At 43.8% G+C, this 17617-nt stretch overlaps 1 protein-coding gene and 1 pseudogene across 2 annotated transcripts in view; both read left to right on the top strand.

The window, feature by feature from the left end:
- KCNIP4 (potassium voltage-gated channel interacting protein 4) overlaps positions 1-17617 on the top strand; it is a 1162298-nt gene that overhangs the window by 327605 nt on the left and 817076 nt on the right. The window lies entirely within an intron of this gene.
- On the top strand, positions 9893-11279 carry LOC142303130 (heat shock cognate 71 kDa protein pseudogene; annotated as a pseudogene).

Below are 17617 nucleotides of genomic sequence, written 5' to 3'. Positions count from 1 at the left end.
TTTTCGTACTTTTTTGCAAACGCGAGTTAACATATCTTATGATGATATTAAAGTTTAGGCTTCTTCATAATTTTTTAGGCCACCATTCCAGACTTTTGTAATGTGTGCCGCAAGGTGCTTGCATAGACGTCTCTGACCTCATTATTATGAAGCATATGAGCCACCACCACTGCCATACTTGACACATCAGAACTGATACACCTTGTGATGAGTCTACTTGTTGACTGCAATATTTTAACTGGATGCCCACCTCTTGAATTTTGAATGGATGGATGGACTTCATTTCATATTCTTCTAACTGTCAAGGCCTCACATGATGCCGTTTAAAGGCCGCTTTACACGCTACGATTTATCTGATGATCTCATTAGCGATCTGACACACCCAGATCGTAGTTACGATTTGCCGAGATCGCACATACAGTGCTGGCCAAAAGTATTGGCACCCCTGTAATTCTGTCAGATAATATGCAGTTTCTTCTTGAAAATGATTGCAATCACAAATTCTTTTGTATTATCGTCATTTAATTTGTCTTCAATGAAAAGAAAAAAAAAAAAATTGTCATAAAGCCAAATTGAATATAATTCCACACCAAACATAAAAAAGGGGGTGGACAAAAGTATTGGCACTGTTTGAAAAATCATGTGATGCTTCTCTGATTTGTGTAGTTAACAGCACCTGTAACTTACCTGTGGCACCTAACAGGTGTTGGCAATAACTAAATCACACTTGCAGCCAGTTGACATGTATTAAAGTTGACTCAACCTCTGTCCTTGTGTGTACCACATTGAGCATGGAGAAAAGAAAGAAGACCAAAGAACTGTCTTGAGGACTTGAGAATCCAAATTGTGAGGAAGCATGAGCAATCTCAAGGCTACAAGTCCATCTCCAAAAACCTGAAAGTTCCTGTGTCTACGGTGCACAGTGTCATCAAGAAGTTTAAAGCCCATGGCACTGTGGCTAACCTCCCTAGATGTGGAAGGAAAAGAAAAATTGACGAGAGATTTTAACGCAAGATTGTGCGGATGGTGGATAAAGAACCTCGACTAACATCCAAACAAGTTCAAGCTGCCCTGCAGTCCGAGGGTACAACAGTGTCAACCCGTACTATCCGTCGGCGTCTGAATGAAAAGGGACTGTATGGTAGGATACCTAGGAAGACCCCACTTCTTACCCTGAGATATAAAAAAGCCAGGCTGGAGTTTGCCAAAACTTACCTGAGAAAGCCTAAAACAATTTTGATGAATGTTCTCTGGTCAAATGAGACAAAAGTATAACTTTTTGGGAAAAGCCATCAACATAGAGTTTACAGGAAAAAAAAAAGAGGCATTCAAATAAAAGAACACGGTCCCTACAGTCAATCAGGTTCCCTGATGTTTTGAGGTTGCTTTGCTGCCTCTGGCACTGGACTGCTTGACCGTGTGCATGGCACTATGAAGTCTGAAGACTACCAACAAATTTTGCAGCATAATGTAGGGCCCAGTGTGAGAAAGCTGGGTCTCCCTCAGAGGTCATGGGTCTTCCATCAGGACAATGACCCAAAACACACTTCAAAAAGCACTAGAAAATGGTTTGATAGAAAGCACTTGAGACTACTAAAGTGGCCAGCAATGAGTCCAGACCTAAACCCCATGGAACACCTGTGGAGAGATCTCACAATGGCAGTTTGGAGAAGGCACCCTTCAAATCTCAGGGACCTGGAGCAGTTTGCCAAAGAAGAATGGTCTAAAATTCCAGCAGAGCATTGTAAGAAACTCATTGATGGTTACCAGAAGCGGTTGTTCGTAGTTATTTTGGCTAAAGGTTGTGCAACCAAGTATTAGGCTAAGGGTGCCAATACTATTGTCTGCCCCATTTTTGGAGTTTTGTGTGAAATGATCAATGATTTGATTTTTGTTTCATTCTCTTTTGTGTTTTTTCATTGCAAGCAAAATAAATGAAGATAATAATACCAAAGAATTTGTGATTGCAATCATTTTCAAGAAGAAACTGAGTATTATCTGACAGAATTGCAGGGGTGCCAATACTTTTGGCCAGCACTGTAGGTCTTTTATTAGCGATCACACGTAACGATCTCACAAGCGACGCTACATCGTTCAGCGATATATTGTTTGACCAAGGTGGTCGTGTGGATGTTGTTGATCGTTTGCAGGGTGTCAAACGTACCAATATGTCTGCTGCGATCCAAATGATGAACAATATTTTGAAACTGAACGATGTGTCAACAATCAACGATTTTCAACCTATTTGCGATCGTTCGGAGTCACGCGTAGGTGTGACACGCTACGACGTCGCTAACGATGACGGAAGTGCGTCATGGAAACCGTGACCCCAACGACATATCGTCGGATAAATCGTAACGTGTAACGCCGCCTTAAGGCTGCTATCGATGAGCTAAGATGATTGTCTATAAAATGAAGGTAGCCTCACATTCAAAGCTGTAGTGGATGGTGAGATATGGAGCCTGAAAGTCAAAAGTTCAAAACATTGTTATTCTTTTGCTTGTCTCTGTATGTGGAGGACAGATACATTTAATATGGAGAAATTAGAAGTCAAGCAATCGCAGACGAGATGAGATGTCTGCAATATTATCCATAAGGCTGTCCCATTGCATCCAGTGAAACTATCCATATCTGACGGTTACCTTGGTAAGGCTAGTTTCACACTTGCATTTTTTTTCTTCAGTCGCAATCCTCCGTTTTGGAAAACAGCAGAATCCATTAATGGATTCCGCTGATTCCCATAGACTTGTATGGACGATGGATTGTGACTGATGGTCCTGCGTTGCATCCACCGGCCGACGCTGCGTTGTATCCGCCGGGTGGAAATAACGCAGCATGTAGCATTTTTCTGCGCTTCCCTGAGCGTCAAAAAAATCCAATGTGCTGGATTCCTTCGGAGTCCGTCATTTTTATAATGGAAGCCTATGGTGTCGGAATCCGTCATTTGACGTATTCCTGTGACGCATTCGTTTTTACACAACTGCGCATGCTCAGTTGACTAATTGTTGAAAAAAAAGCTACAACGGATTCCGTTGTTTTGCAGCATCCGTCGCATCAGTTGTGCCACTATATGCAACGCATCCGTTACATCCGTCACACAACGCAATGCGACGGATGCCGCACAACGCAAGTGTGAAACTAGCCTAAGGCAATCCTAAAAACATACTATAGTGAATATAACATTGAATAATCTCTCAATTATGAATCATTGTGAGATTACAGCAGGGAACTGCAAACCACAAAACTGCGGATAGGGGATCAGCGTTAAAGTTGTCAATGAGGTTCGCGATTTGACGTGAGTATCCGTCACGAGACACATCTGATATTTGCATTTTGGTTCACATATATAACAAAAACTATGATGTAGACAGAGTCTAATAAGGCGGATGTAAACATAGGCGACAAGAGGTTAATTCATTCAATAAAGTCACCAGAGAGATCCTGCTAATTATCCTACAGCCGTACATTCATTAATTTAATCAATTCAATCACCCACATTGAAAACCCAGTTACAAGGTCACTTATGACGAAAAGTTATATAATGTAAGATATATGTAGCAAAAATAAAAACTAACTCAAGTCTTCTACTGTCTAGAGAGATAGACAGCTCTTCAATCAGGGCCAGCTCCAAGAGCCCACTGTGGTATCCGCAGCTCATACGAGAAAAACCTGGTGACAGGTTCCCTTCAATGACAGTTTAGAGACTTAGGGGTACTTTGCGTACTACGACATCGCAGCTGCGATGTCGGTGGGGTCAAATCGAAAGTGACGCACATCCGGCGTCGCTGTCGATATCGGAGTGTGTAAATCTTTTTTGCTACGATTAATGAGCGCAAAAGCATCGAAATCGTATCATCGGTGTAGCGCCGGTCATTTCCATAATTTCGGAAAGACCGATGTTCCGATGTTGTTCCTCATTCCTGCGGCAGCATACATCGCTGTGTGTGAAGCCGCAGGAGCGAGGAACATCTCCTACCTGCGTCCTGCGGCTCACGCCGGCTATGCGGAAGGAAGGAGGTGGGCGGGATGTTTATGTCCCGCTCATCTCCGCCCCTCCGCGTCTATTGGCCGCCTGCCGTGTGACGTCGCTGTGACGCCGCACGACCCGCTCTTACTCTTAGTAAGGAGGCGGTTCGCCGGCCAGAGCGATGCCACAGGGCAGGTAAGTCCGTGTGAAGCTGCCATAGCGATAATGTTCGCAACGGCAGCTATAACGTAATATCGTATGTGCGACGGGGGCGGGGACTATCATGCTCGGCATCACAAGCATTGGCTTGCGATGTCGTAGTGTGCAAAGTACCCCTTAGTGCAGCTGGCAGGTTTCCTTTAACCCCTTTACTACCTGGCAATTTTCCATTTTTTGTGTTTGTTTTCCCTCCCCTTCTTCCAAAAGCCATAACGTTTTTATTTTTCACTCAATATAGCCATATAAGGGCTTGTTTTTTGCAGGATGAGTTGGATTTTTGAATTACACCATTCATTCTGCCCCATGTTGTACTTGAAAATGGGGAAAAAAATTAAAATGTGGTGAAATTATAAAAATAGTGCAATTGCGCAATTATTTTTAGGGTTCTTTATTTACCATGTTCACTATATGGTAAAAATGATCTGGCATTATGATTCCCCAGGTCAGTACGGGTTCGTAGATACCAAACCTGTTTCGTTTTACTTTTATATTATAGGTGAGAAAAGATTCAGAAATTTGTAAGAAAAAAAAAAGACTTGCGCTTTTGTCTCCATTTTCCGAGATTTGTACCGTTTTTCTGGATCTGGGGCTCAGTGATGACTTATTTTTGGCGACTTGAGCTGACATTTTTAATTATACCATTTTTGGATAGATGTGAAGTTTTGATTGTCTGTTATTGCATTTGAATAATGTTAATACAATGTTGCAGCAACCCAAAAAAAATCATAATTCTGGCGTTTTGATATTTTTCTTGCTACGCTATGTGACGATCAGATTAATTGCTTTTATATTTTGATAGATCGGGCATTTCTGAATGTGGCAATACTACATTTGTTTTTAATTGTTTTATTTTCAGTGGGGAAAAAGGGGGGTAATTTGAACTTTTAAGTTTTTTTATTTTTTTGTAGTTTTAAAAACTTTTTTAAAGTTTTTTTCATTGATTTTACTAGTCCCCTTAGTTCACTTTATGCCTGCACTGTATGATAACTTCTGATGATCAAAGCTATGGTTTAGCATCACTCTGATCAGCAGAAATTCTGTTCTCCTGTGAGTGTTGGCATTCTGCCGGTGTTCACAGTAAGTAAGTCATGACTGCGACAGGTGTCATCAGCTGATCCCACACTGCCATGACAAGCCATTGGAGCCTTGTGACCGTGTCATGATGGCGAGAAATGGTGCGATCACCGCTGAAGTGCGTGAGCCCACATTAAAGGGACTGAGGGGACCTACATCCTAGGTCGGAAAGGGGTCAAAAGGAATGTGCCATAAAAAATCAACAATTGAAAAAAATGTAACGTATTAATATTTTAATAAATATAACTTTTTATTGCTATAAAATATAAAAAATAATTAAAAATGGTTTGATATTTTCCATTTTGAAACACTATGAGGAGCAGCTGAAGAAATTTTCCATGAAAACCTAGTATGCTGCTGGCTCACATTACTACTGCAGTAAAAGTGGGTGGGATCTGCTCACATGTGTGACATTACTCCTCTCCATTTTGGACGTTTGCAATAGGATAAGGGAGGATGAAGGTTAGGATCACAATGTGGAGATATTTTACTGGTGACTGCAAAGTGATACCAAGAAGTGAACAGTGTAACTGAGGATGGCTGGCAGGGCCAATTCTATTAGTTGATGCTGCTACGCTGGGGTTAGATATGCAGACTGTATCATGTGCTGATATTATATGCATGGAGTGTATCATATGCTGGGATTTGATATGGATGGATGAATAGCGTACAAGCCCCAGGTTACTGACTCTGTATTCTCCTTTTTTATAATCCAAAATAATAGCAGCGCACCAAAGTATTGTGATAAAAAATACCAGCAGTCTAAAGCCTGCTTTACACGTTGCAATTTCGCATAAGATATCGTATGCGATTTGCAACGCCCCCATCGTATGTGTGGCACGTTCAATTTGTTGAACGTGCCACACATACGAGTAACGCCCGTCACACGTACTTACCTTCCATACGACCTCGATGTGGGCGGCGAACGTCCACTTCCTGGAGTGGGAGGGACGTTCGGCGTCACATTGACGTCACGCAGCAGCCGGCCAATAGAAGCGGAGGGGCGGAGCTGAGCGGGACGTAAACATCACACCCACCTCCTTCCTTCCGCATTACCGGCCGGGAGCCGCAGGACGTAGGTAAGATCTGTTCATCATTCCCGGGGTGTCACACACTGCAATGTGTGCTACCCCGGGTACGATGAACAATCTGACGTACAATTCATGAGGAATGTACAACGTGCGTGCGATGAACGTTTTACCGTTCAATTGCAATCGCATGTAGCCGTTACACACTGCAATGTAACTTACAATGTGTCGGCGGGGTCACGTCGTAAGTGACGCACATCCGGCATTGTAAGATACATTGCAGCGTGTAAAGCGGGCTTTAGATGTCTAAGATTCTTTTCAATCAATGAAAAGGGCTCGAAAGAGGCTCAAATATATTTGGTAGTCAAAATATTTAATGTCATCAGGGTAAATAAACCACTGTTATTTTTACTCTCATGCTTAATAGATAGACAGACAAGTAGTCCCTCAACGGGGCTTTTTAGGTTGTATTTTTGCTTTGTAATAGAATTTGATGTGTACTTTACAAGAAAACTGCTAGTTTTTTCACCTCATTTGCCATCACGTAACAGAAAATCCAGCTTCACTCAATGATCCTTTTTTTCATTCTGAGTAATATGAGCATTAGTCTAACCCGCAGAACTGAAGCTATAAGTTATTCAGTCCCTGCAGGTGTCCTACTGCAGATCTATCCTGACACCGCAGGGAGCCAGTACATAGTCTGATCTAAGCGGTCAGTAACATTCTGTACTTTTATTCTTTTAATTTTTTTTTTTTTTAATTTAGTTGTTGCAAGAAATGTAGGCAAATATTATTTTGGAAGAGTGATCTCTATGCAAACTAAGGGTTAGATACTATACTACTTTGTTAGTGCACTTTCCTAAAACTCATAATTTCCGGTTTGGAAGGTGAAACAGACCGAGTCTCTACTCTGTTGTGATTATTGATCACTGAGGTTTTTTTTTTTTTACAGTCCTTCATAGTATCAATTTCATTTAAAAGACCCAGTTGGAAAATTACTAAGACTAGTCATAAAGGTTTTCTCAACAACTCTGGAGTGTAAACATTACATGAATATAGTGTGCATTAGAAGAGACCTGTCTGTGAACCACCTCGGGCAGCGCTGGTCTAGTTACAAGTGCAACTCAATAAATTAGAATATCATCAAAAAGTTAATTTATTTCAATAATTCAATACAAAAAGGGAAACGCATAAATTATATAGTCATTACACACAGAGTGATCTATTTTATGTGTTTATTTCTGGTATGTTATTGATTATGGCTTACAGCCAATGAAAACCCAAAAGTCATTATCTCAGAAAATTAGAATATTATAGAAGACCAACTAAAAAAATGATTTTACACTTAGTAATTTTGGTGCCTACTGAAAAATATGTACAGTAAATGCACTCAATACTTGGTCGGGGCTCCTTTTGCATGAATTACTGCATCAATGCAATGTGGCATGGAGGCGATCTGCCTGTGGCACTGCTGAGGTGTTATAGAAGCCCAGGTTGCTTTGATAGCAGCCTTCAGCTCGTCTACATTGTTGGGTCTGGTGTCTCATCTTCCTCTTGACAATACCCTATAGATTCTCTATGACGTTTAGGTCATACGAGTTTGCTGGCCAATCAAGCACAGTGATATTGTGGTTATTAAGGCTGCTTTACATGGTACGACCGATTGTGCGATTTCACAATCGATCGTACCCGCTCCCGTCCTTTTTGCGTCACGGGCAAATCGCTGCCCGTGGCGCACAAAGTCGGCATCCCCCGTCACACGTACTTACCTCTCGTGCGACCACGCTGTGAGCGGTGAACGTCCACTTCCTGGAGTGGGAGGGACGTTCGACGTCACAGCGACGTCACACGGCCGCCGGCCAATAGAAGCGGAGGGGCGGAGATGAGCAGGATGTAAACATCCCGCCCACCTCCTTCCTTCCACATAGAGCCGGCGGCTGACGCGGGAGGCAGGTATGTGATGTTCATCGCTCCCGTGGTGTCACACAGAGCGACGTGTGATGCCACGGGAACGATGAACAACCGGCGCCCGATTTCAGAACCGATATTATGGAACCAAGCGACTAGTACACGACTCACGATTTGTGAGCGATACTGCGTCACTAGGAGGTGTCACACAGGCTGGCATCGCCAGCGATGCCGGATGTGCGTCACAAAAACCGTGACCCCGACGATCTATCACACGATAGATTGTCTGGTGTAAAGTAGCCTTTAAACAGGTATTAGTAGTTTTGGCAGTGTGGACATTTGCCAAGTCCTGCTGGAAAATCAAATTTCCATCTCCAAAAAAGTTGTCGGCAGAAGGAAGCATGAAGTGCTCTAAAACTTCCTGGTAGACGGTTGCGCTGACTTTGGTCTTGATAAAACACAATGGACCTACACGAGCAGATGACATGGCTCCCCAAACCATCAATGATTGTGGAAACTTCATACTAGACCTCAAGCAACTTGGATTGTGGCCTCTCCACTCTTCCTCCAGACTCTGATTTCCAAATGAAATGCAAAATTTACTTTCATCTGAAAACATACCTTGTAAGAATGAGCAACAGTCCCGTTATTTTTCTCTTTGACCCAGGTAAGACGCTTCTGGCGTTGTCTATTGGTCATGAGTGGCTTGACACAAGGAATGTGACAGTTGTAGCCCATGTCCTGGATACGTCTGTGTGTGGTGGTTCTTGAAGCACTGACTCCAGCAGCAGTCCACTCCTTGTGAATCGCCAACAAATTTTTGAATGGCCTTTTCTTAACAATCCTATCAAGGCTGCGGTTATCTTGGCTGCTTGTGCACCTTTTCCTTCCATTCAACTTTCCATTAATATGCTTGGATAAGCACTCTGTGAACAGCCAGCTTCTTTAGCAATGACCTTTTGTGGCTTACAGGCTTACACTCCTTATGGAGTGTGTCAATGACTGCCTTCTGGACATCTGTCAGGTCAGCAGTCTTCTCCATGATTGTGCAGCCTACTGAACCAGACTAAGGCACCATTTTAAATGCTCAGGAAGCCTTTGCAGGTGTTTTCTGGTAATTTTTCGCATTTTCAGAGATAATGATTTTTGGGTCTTCATTGGCTGTAAGCCATAATCATCAACATTAACAGAAATAAACATTTGAAATAAATCACCCTTTTTGTAATGACTATATAATATAGTCATTATATAATCACTATATTATATTAGGCAGATTTCTCACTGCCAGCCATATTGGTTTGTCAGTCTCTGCAATGAGAAAAGTTTCTCATTAGACCCCACTATAGCTTCTCATAAAGCCAGATCAGACCTCATACATTGCACTGAACGAGGGGCAATCACCCATAAACAGTGTTTGCAAATTGAGTTTCTGATCTGACATAAATCCTAAGTCATATGAAAAGGCTCGTTAAAAGGCCACTTTTGACTTTTAGGATTGCTACTTCCAATAGGTGGCGCTAGAGTTCGTCTCCTTTCTCTCTGCAGAGACAATTTGAAACTTAATAGTCAGTTTTAAAATCCGCAAGATTTATAAAAGTAGTTCATGCTGATTAGTAAATCTGGTTCCTGTTTAGATTGTTCAGTGAACGTTTACAGTACCTATTTGCTTACTTTGTGCTAATAATTGTCACTATGGATTGGACAAAAAGGTTGGTGCAGAAAGGAACGTGCTGATCTTCGATCTGGGTGGCGGCACTTTCGATGTGTCCATCCTGACCATTGAAGACGGTATCTTTGAAGTGAAGTCGACCGCTGGCGACACTCATTTGGGCGGCGAAGATTTCGATAACAGAATGGTCAATCACTTTGTGGCCGAATTCAAGAGGAAGCACAAGAAGGACATCATTGACAACAAAAGAGCTGTTCGCCGTCTCCGCACTGCCTGCGAGCGTGCAAAGCGCACCCTGTCCTCCAGCACACAGGCAAGCATCGAGATCGACTCCCTGTACGAGGGCATCGACTTCTACACCTCAATCACCAGAGCTCGCTTCGAAGAACTAAACGCCGATCTCTTCAGAGGAACCCTGGACCCAGTAGAGAAGGCTCTCCGCGATGCCAAACTCGACAAGTCCCAGATCCACGACATTGTGCTGGTCGGCGGCTCCACACGTATCCCCAAGATCCAGAAGCTGCTGCAGGACTTCTTTAACGGGAAGGAGCTGAACAAGAGCATCAACCCAGACGAGGCCGTGGCCTATGGTGCAGCTGTGCAGGCGGCCATCTTGTCTGGAGATAAATAAGAGAACGTGCAGGACCTCCTTCTGCTCGATGTCACCCCTCTGTCTCTGGGTATTGAGACTGCTGGCGGCATCATGACTGTCCTGATCAAGCGTAACACCACCATTCCCACCAAGCAGACTCAGACCTTCACCACCTACTCCGACAACCAGCCTGGTGTCCTCATCCAGGTCTATGAAGGTGAAAGGGCCATGACCAAGGACAACAACCTTCTGGGCAAGTTCGAGTTGACCGGCATTCCTCCAGCTCCTCGTGGCGTTCCTCAGATTGAGGTCACATTCGACATTGATGCCAATGGTATCCTGAACGTGTCTGCGGTGGACAAGAGCACCGGCAAGGAGAACAAGATCACCATTACCAACGACAAAGGTCGTCTCAGCAAGGAAGACATCGAGCGCATGGTCCAGGAGGCAGAGAAGTACAAGGCCGAGGATGACAAGCAGAGGGACAAGGTCTCCTCCAAGAACTCCCTTGAGTCCTACGCCTTCAACATGAAGGCAACCGTGGAGGACGAGAAGCTGCAGGGCAAGATCAGCGACGAGGACAAGCAGAAGATCCTGGACAAATGCAACGAGATCATCTCCTGGCTGGACAAGAACCAGACTGCAGAAAGGGATGAATTCGAGCATCAACAGAAGGAGCTTGAGAAGGTCTGTAACCCGATCATCACGACGCTGTACCAGAGTGCTGGTGGCATGCCCGGAGGGATGCCCGGAGGCTTCCCAGGAGCAGGCGGCGCTCCCTCCGGAGGGGCCTCATCTGGACCCACCATTGAGGATTGTTAGAAATCCACATTTAACTTTTAGGATCGCTACTTCCAGTAGGTGGCGCTGCGCTAGAGTTTGTCTCCTGTCCTGGAGAGAAAATTTGAATATTTTGCAGAGGGGCGTGGCAGCTATAAGTCCCCTTACTTGAAAGCAGCCAGACTGGCTTGCAAAGTCTCCATAAGGAGAATAGTGTTCCCCCCGTGGTCCCACAAAGCTTCTCATAGCCAGATCAGACACCCCATACTTTGCACTGACGAGGGGCAAGCACCCCGAAACACCGTGTCTGCAAATTGGGATTCTGATCTGGCATATATATCCTAAGTTATATGTAAAGGATTGTTAGAAATCCACATTTAACTTTTAGGATCGCTACTTCCAATAGGTGGCGCTGCGCTAGAGGTTGTCTCCTGTCCTGGAGAGAAAATTTGAATATTTTGCAGAGGGGCGTGGCAGCTATAAGTCCCCTTACTTGAAAGCAGCCAGACTGGCTTGCAAAGTCTCCATAAGGAGAATAGTGTTCCCCCGTGGTCCCACAAAGCTTCTCATAGCCAGATCAGACACCCCATACTTTGCACTGACGAGGGGCAAGCACCCCGAAACACCGTGTCTGCAAATTGGGATTCTGATCTGGCATATATATCCTAAGGGGCACTTTGCACACTGCGACATCGCAGGTGCGATGTCGGTGGGGTCAAATTGAAAATGACGCACTTCCGGCATCGCATGCGACATCGCAGTGTGTAAAGGCTGGATGATACGATTAACGAGCGCAAAAGCGTCGTAATCGTATCATCGGTGCAGCGTCGGCGTAATCCATGATTACGCTGACGCGACGGTCCGATGTTGTTCCTCGCTCCTGCGGCATCACACATCGCTGTGTGTGAAGTCGCAGGAGCGAGGAACGTCTCCTACCGGCCTCACTGCGGCTTCCGTAGGATATGCGGAAGGAAGGAGGTGGGCAGGATGTTTACATCCTGCTCATCTCCGCCCCTCCGCTCTGATTGGCCGCCTGCCGTGTGACGTCGCAGTGACGCCGCACGACCCGCCCCCTTAACAAGGAGGCGGGTCGCCGGCCACAGGGACGTCGCACGGCAGGTGAGTGTGTGTGTGAAGCTGGTGTAGCGATAACTTTCGCTACGCCAGCTATCACCACATATCGCTGCTGCGACGGGGGCGGGCACTATCGCACTCGGCATCGCAGCATCGGCCTGCGATGTCGTAGTGTGCAAAGCCCGCCTAAGTTATATGTAAAGGATTGTTAGAAATCCACATTTAACTTTTAGGAACGCTACTTCCAATAGGTGGCGCTGCGCTAGAGTTTGTCTCCTGTCCTGGAGAGAAAATTTGAATATTTTGCAGAGGGGCGTGGCAGCTATAAGTTCCCTTACTTGAAAGCAGCCAGACTGGCTTGCAAAGTCTCCATAAGGAGAATAGTGTTCCCCCGTGGTCCCACAAAGCTTCTCATAGCCAGATGAGACACCCCATACTTTGCACTGACGAGGGGCAAGCACCCCGAAACACCGTGTCTGCAAATTGGGATTTTGATCTGGCATATATATCCTAAGTTATATATAAAGGATTGTTAGAAATCCACATTTAACTTTTAGGATCGCTACTTCCAATAGGTGGCGCTGCGCTAGAGTTTGTCTCCTGTCCCGGAGAGAAAATTTGAATATTTTGCAGAGGGGCGTGGCAGCTATAAGTCCCCTTACTTGAAAGCAGCCAGACTGGCTTGCAAAGTCTCCATAAGGAGAATAGTGTTCCCCCGTGGTCCCACAAAGCTTCTCATAGCCAGATCAGACACCCCCCATACTTTGCACTGACGAGGGGCAAGCACCCCGAAACACCGTGTCTGCAAATTGGGATTCTGATCTGGCATATATATCCTAAGTTATATGTAAAGGATTGTTAGAAATCCACATTTAACTTTTAGGAACGCTACTTCCAATAGGTGGCGCTGCGCTAGAGTTTGTCTCCTGTCCTGGAGAGAAAATTTGAATATTTTGCAGAGAGGCGTGGCAGCTATAAGTCCCCTTACTTGAAAGCAGCCAGACTGGCTTGCAAAGTCTCCATAAGGAGAATAGTGTTCCCCCGTGGTCCCACAAAGCTTCTCATAGCCAGATCAGACACCCCCCATACTTTGCACTGACGAGGGGCAAGCACCCCGAAACACCGTGTCTGCAAATTGGGATTCTGATCTGGCATATATATCCTAAGTTATATGTAAAGGATTGTTAGAAATCCACATTTAACTTTTAGGATCGCTACTTCCAATATGTGGCGCTGCGCTAGAGTTTGTCTCCTGTCCTGGAGAGAAAATTTGAATATTTTGCAGAGGGGCGTGGCAGCTATAAGTCCCCTTACTTGAAAGCAGCCAGACTGGCTTGCAAAGTCTCCATAAGGAGAATAGTGTTCCCCCGTGGTCCCACAAAGCTTCTCATAGCCAGATAAGGCACCCCCCATACTTTGCACTGACGAGGGGCAAGCACCGCGAAACACCGTGTCTGCAAATTGGGATTCTGATCTGGCATATATATCCTAAGTTATATGTAAAGGATTGTTAGAAATCCACATTTAACTTTTAGGATCGCTACTTCCAATAGGTGGCGCTGCGCTAGAGTTTGTCTCCTGTCCTGGAGAGAAAATTTGTATATTATATTATATAATATATGCATTTCCTTTTTTGCATTGAATTACTGAAATAAATTAACTTTTTGATGAAATTCAAATTTATTGAGATGCATTTGTAGATCTTTCTCTATGGTCCCAGACCAGTTCCTTAACTATATGTTCTGTGAAATGCCAGAACATTTCAAAGAGAAATATAACTGCAGGTAATCTGACCTCAATGCAGTCAATGACTCCCTGTTATGTGAAGTAACTGAGTTTAATGAAGTCACCTGAGGTCAGGTTACCTGCGTTCACAGGTGGAGGGCCATTGGAATCTCCAGCTGTGCCCGCAACTTACCTGAGTGATTTCACCGCTGATCGCTATGGCTCAGTCTCTGCCTGAAGTCCACAGGGGGCGGTCATGTACCATGATCACATGCTATTCCTTCAGCAATGTAGCAAAGCTAGAATCATAGTGGGACCTTGTATGGATTACGTTGAACCTGAAGGGGTGTTTTTGGAGTTAATAAAAGAGGGTGCTTTTTTGTCTTTTATTTCAAATAAGGGATTTTTTGGTGTTTCTGTTTATTTCTTTTCACTTACAGATTAGTAATGGGGGGTCTCATAGACGCCTCCTATTACTAATCTAGGGCTTAGTGGCAGCTGTGAGCTGGGATTAACCCTTTATTACCCCGATTACCACAGCACCAGGGAAATTGGGAAGAGCTGGGTAAAGTGATGGGATTGTCGCATTTAATGGATGTGGTATTCTTGGGCAGTTGCAGACTGTTATTTTTAAGCTGGGGGACCCAATAAGCATGGGTCGCCCCAGCCTGAAATTACACTCCCCAGGTGTCGTGCTTTATCATGGCTGGGTATAAAAATTGGGGGGGGCGGGACTGCGTGCTGGTTTTTTTCAATTATTCATTTAAATAATAATAATAATAAAAAGCTACATTCGGTTACTCTTATTTTGATAAACAGGCAAGATAAGCGCATGGCTAGTGGCTGCAGCCTGTAGCCATATGTTTTATCTGTGTTGAGCATCATAATATGGGGGGACCCTACACCAATTTTTTTCATTTATTTTTACTGTACAATATAGATCCGCAGACAGGGTCTGTGATTGGAAGTGTCAGACATGCTGTCACTTAGCGTGGGGCGCGTCTGACTGCAACCAATCTCAGACACTGGTGGGCGGGGAAAGCAATGCTTTTTTGCTTTGAAGGTAATGAGCGGCCCCCAGAAGTGAATGAGCGGCCAGGAAGCAGTTACAAATGCGCCAGAGCCTCGGTAAGTACAGCCCACTTACTTTATTATTTTTTCTTTATGTTACCTTAATTTTTTTTGTATTACCCGAGTGCCAGATCCAGATCAATACCCGGAATTCCCTGAGACTTCTGGGCTCTGCAGTCAGGTACCTTTAAACCCGCGTGAGTCTGGACTTTTACAATCCTGGTCCACTCATCACTAGTAATAACCCATCCAATCCAATCAGGTAAAAAAATCAAACCATAGATGTCCATAAACTAAGTGATGTGTAATAATGAGAGATTACACAGGGATAAAGATTTGAACACACTTAAATTTAATCATTCAAAAGTCTTTGTTGGTGATGACAACTTCAAGATAACTCCGGAATGGAGAAACAGGTCACGTGCATTACTAAGGTGTGCTTTTGGCCCATTCTTCCACATACTCTTCCATTCCTGAAGGTCCCATAGGCAACTTCTATGAACTGTGAGCTTTATTTTCTTCCATACATTTTCTACTGGCTTCAGGTCAGGTGATTGGCTGGGCCACTCTAGTAGCTTTATTTTTTTTCTATGAAACCAATTGAGAGTTTTTTTGGCTGTGTGTTTGGGATCATTGTCTTGCTGAAATGTCCAGCCTTGTTTTATCTTCATCATCCTGATAAATGGCAGCAGATTTTTATCAAGAATGTCTCAATATATTTGTCCATTCATCCTTTCTTTAATTACATGTTAGCTAGTGATATATACTGATAAACAGCCCCATACCATAATGTTCCCACCTCTAAACTTCACTGGTAAGGTATTTTTGGCGTGATATTCAGTGATTTTTGGCCTCCAAACATGGTGTGTGTTATGGAATCCAAAGCAGTCACTTTTGGTCTCATTTGTTCTCTCATATTCTCCTAGTAATTCTCAAGTTTGTCTAAATGTTGTTGACCAAACTTTAAAAGCGCTTGAACATGCTTTTTGTTCAGCAATAGTTTTAGATGGTGAGTGTGCATACAGGCCATGGATGTTGAATGCATATCTTGTTTTCTTTGTATTGTACCTACTGATTCTAGGACTTACTGTAGCTCTCCACAGGTAGTTCTTGGCTCTTGGACAACCCTTCTGATTATTTTTTTTACTCTTCTATCTGAAATCTTACGGGGAGCACCTGGTTGTGGCCAATTTATGGTGAAATTATGTTCTTTCCACTTGATGAGATTTGGTACCAGGTGTGTGGTGCCTTGGTGATGAGACACCTTTTATAGGCCATCAGTTGAACCAGCTGATATCGTTTTTCATTAAATGACAAGATTGCTTCTAATTACTGATAATTTTCAAATGGTGACTTTCCATGGCTTTTTGCACCTCTCGTCCTTCAACTGTTCAGTACTTTTCCCCATGTCCATTCTCATTATTACACATTATTTATGGACATCTATGGTTTAAATTTGTTTGCCTATGTGAATTGGAGGGATTGTTTCTGGCATCTGATGAGAAATTCATGTCTATAAACCTCTTTAAAAATAGATTTACTCAGGAAGCAGGGTCAGCGATGCTGCAGGCTCGGAGGAGGGGGTGTTTTGGATCAGGAGGGTCAGTGGACGGAGGGTCGGCAGTACTGCGGACTCGTGGGATGTCGTGGCGGCAGGCACCATTGTTCTGTTGGCAGTCTAGGGGCTGCTTTGAATCGCCAGCAGTTAATGTGATGGACTTTAAGAAAATATCTGCAAAGCCATCAACTGACCCTTCTAATCTGCAACACACCCTCCTCCGAGCCTGCAGCATCGCAGACCCTGCATTCTGAGTCGCTCTACCACCGCCGCTCCCCCCAGTGAGCTAATATAAGTCGGAACCTAATTTTAACAGTAAAAATTATTTCTTCCTATTTTCCTCCTTCAAATTTGGGGGTGCATCTTATAATCCAGTGCGTCTTATAAAATGAAAAATAAGGTAGTTTACTGTGATCTGATTTTCTTGCATGAGAGGATTGAATTACAAGTGCAGAGAAGACAAAGAACTTAATGTTTCTCCATCTTCTCCATTGTCTGTGGTGGAGTATATTGGACTGCACTCGGATAACACATGAGTGCAGTCCGATATTTTATAGGCACTTAGACTTGTATGGGCGCGCGCCATTTAATATACGTTGTCAATTGCAGCATGCTACAAATTTTTACTCATGTTGAATCGACATAAGAAAAATATCACTGCTCGACAATGCCCCATATTGTAACATTGTGCCGAGTTATAACCGTTAAAAAAAATTGGATAACACTTGTCTGAGTTAAAGGCTCATGTGAACAATACTTAATACACAATAACACACTCCCTGACAGAAGTTCTGTTGGTTCTCCATGTTATGTAAATAAAATCTTAGAACCTGACTTTAAATTCATCCATTGGTTTTATAAATTACTCTTTTGAAAGCTGAAACCCTCACAAATTTGGTTTAGGCTCTGAAAATAAAGTTGCTGCAAAGCGGAAATATTGATCATTTAATGA

This window comes from Anomaloglossus baeobatrachus, chromosome 1, assembly GCF_048569485.1.
Source record: "Anomaloglossus baeobatrachus isolate aAnoBae1 chromosome 1, aAnoBae1.hap1, whole genome shotgun sequence".
Classification (NCBI taxonomy): Eukaryota; Metazoa; Chordata; class Amphibia; order Anura; family Aromobatidae; genus Anomaloglossus; species Anomaloglossus baeobatrachus.
This window is presented reverse-complemented; position numbering and strand designations above follow the sequence as displayed.